Source organism: Argentina silus (assembly GCF_951799395.1).
Source record: "Argentina silus genome assembly, chromosome: 13".
NCBI lineage: Eukaryota > Metazoa > Chordata > Actinopteri > Argentiniformes > Argentinidae > Argentina > Argentina silus.
In genome coordinates this window covers 14,672,062-14,675,113 of record NC_139667.1, presented here as the reverse complement: position 1 = coordinate 14,675,113, position 3,052 = coordinate 14,672,062, and positions in this window count along the sequence as shown.

Below are 3,052 nucleotides of genomic sequence, written 5' to 3'. Positions count from 1 at the left end.
ACACTTTTTGGAGAATGGTCTAGAAAAGTGAAATACATTTGCAAAGTGGTGTCAAAACCAGGAAAAAAGAGAACTGAACTGAATGAATGGGTGTGTGTGTGTGTGTCTGTGTGTCTGTTTGTTTTCCAAGGCCACTCTTAACCCCGCCCCCCCCCCCCCCCCGCAGAGAGCATTGAGATCGATATGTAAGTGGCCAGTAAATCCAGTAAGAGGCATCTTGTTGTCCTAATCCCTCTCTCTGTCTCTCTGTCTCTCTGTCTCTAAGCACTGAAGCCAACCGGCTTTTCACACTGCAGTTTCCTAGCCTCGATTCACACACATATATGGTAACTCTGGGTTTAGTGTTAACCTCCACCAGCCTCGGTTAGCACTAATCCCAGAGTTGCCAAATGCGTGTGTGAATCGACAGGGTTTGAACCCCGGGTCTTCAGCGCACAAGTTATTCACACTTGTGCACCGAAGCACTGGGTTAACTGAAATAACCATAGCAACCATGCAACCGTTCTAGCCATGCAAGTTGGCTAGCTAGCTAGCTAGCTAGTGCACCGTCAGGACCGAAACCAACAGATTATACACAAGAGAGAACATATACTAGGCAAAATGAGGGACAATACATGAAATGTATTGGATATTTTAGTTTAACCCTGTATCTTATAACAACGAGTCAACTGTTTGCTAGCAGCTAACCACAGCAATATTAGCTCGTTAAATGACCAATGAATGACCCTGTTTCACACCAGCTAGTTTTGGAGATTTCTGGGGCTAATCCCGAAAAGTCGCTGTTAACCCTGGGTTTAAGTCGGTGCTATCCCGCTTACTGTAAGAAAGTGCAGGTGTGAGCATGTTGCTTAGCCCCAGGCTAAAAGTTCTCTTATCCTGCAATGTGAAAAGGCCTATAGAGGAAAATATTATAAAGATGAGGACGGTGGCTAAGAATACCAACCATTGTTAGCGCATCATTTCCTGGTAAATGCTGAATAAGTAATAGAAACAGTTCTGTGCTACCATGACTAATAGGTTCTGTCTGTGACTGTATATATATATATATATGTATACATGAATACGTTCTGGGGAATCGTTTCTGCAGACCAAGGAAATATGGTCAGTGTGCACGTCACTGAAGATACATTGTGTAAGAGCTACTCGAATTGCGTGGTGGATAGGCAGTATTAGGTATTCATTTTGAGTGGTTAAGGTTAGGGGAAGTTGTCAGGGGAAGGCATTAGTAAATATTAGCATAAGCAACAACAATTAACAAGAATTAGCATCAACCTTCTTATGCGGTGTTCTGCCTTTCGTATTTACCTGCCAGGAAAGATAGATAACACGTTCACACAGAACGTATTCTTTGGTCTGCAGAAATGGTCCCTGAGCATGTTCATTTGGAGACTGGAATTGTTCTGTTCACGCAGAACAAGTGAAACAATACCAGTAAAACAGAAAGCGGACGTTGTTGCTAGTGAACCCTGACACTCACCCTACAGCTCCTGCCAACCCAGAGGGCTCATTGTTCTTCTTCTTCCTGCTCTGTGTACAAATATGTGTGTGTGTGTGTGTGTGTGTGTGTGTGTGTGTGTGTGCATGTGTGTGTGTGTGTGTTTGCGCATGTGTGTGTGTGTGTGTGTACGTTTGCGTTTGTGTGTGTGTGTCCATGTGCGTTTGCGTGTGTGTGTGTGCATGTGTGTGTGTGTACGTTTGCGTGTCTGTGTGTGTCCATGTGCGTTTGCGTGTGTGTGTGTGTGTGTGTGTGTCCATGTGCGTGTTTCTGTATGGGTGTGTGCATGTGTTGACATATCTTAAACATTTATGGTAATATTTGGAGTGCCATGGAACCGTCTCCTTTTAGAGCACTTAAAACATTTACATGTGCACTGTTGTGTGTGTAAGTTTTGATCATTGTGAATTATAGAGGAGTGTGCATGTTTTTGGCTACGTGAATCATTCATGATCCTAAGAGGCTTCCATACATGTCTCTCCGTCTAATACTCCTCCTGCCCTGCTCACTGTTAGCACGCTACCGCGCCTGTCACTCACACATCTCTTATTGATGGCCTGGGAGAGGAACACACACACACACACACACACACGCACGCACACACACACACACACACACACACACACACACACACACACACACACACACACACACACACACACACACACACACACACACACACACACAATCTTGTCCTAACACTGAGTGTTGGCAAATATTGTTCCTAACAAGCTCTGTCCTTGTGTCTAAGAGCTTGACTGATGTATTTTGACACCGTTGTTGAGCGTTTTACAGTCAAAAGTTACTGTTCTGTGACCATGTGAACACAGTGGTGTAGCTGTATTGCCGTGAACGCAGTGGTGTAGTTGAACTGCCGCCTGCTATTGGTTCATTACACGTTCAGGATAAAGTCCTCCTGTTCCATTATAGTGGGAGGTTGATAATGCATGTGTTGCTGCCACACTTTCCCTCTCTAGCACCCTATCATTCGCTTTTACATAAACAAACACAGAAACAACAGCTCCTCTTGAGTGTGTGCGTATGTGTGTGTGTGTGCGTGCGTGTGTGTGTGTGTGTGTGTGTGTATGTGTATGTGACTTGCAGTCACAAAGACCCTCAACGTTACGTAACCCTGCCTCTTCTTGCCTCAAGGACGCGAGCGCTGCCTCTACAATGTCATCCTCCTACCTCTTCTGTTGATTTGGTTATTTATCTATTCTGTTTGTTTATATGCCAGGGAACCAGGGACCATGCAGGGCATAAGTGTTGCTCTGCAGTGAGCCAGAGTACACCGGCAGTCTCCATCTCTCTGTTGCAGTATGAAATGGCCGACTTTAACATGCTTGTATAGTACTGCACTGTAGGCAACGCTTTGTTTTAACTGTGCATCAGGGGAGGATTGGTGGAGGTAGAAATTTGGGGACGGGCTCATTGTAATGCATGGTATGGAATGGAAAGAGGAATGGGATCAGACACACGTTTTTGATACCATTCCTCATTCCATTACATGCATTGTAATGAGTCTTTCCTCCGATGTCTACCTCCACCAGCCTCCCC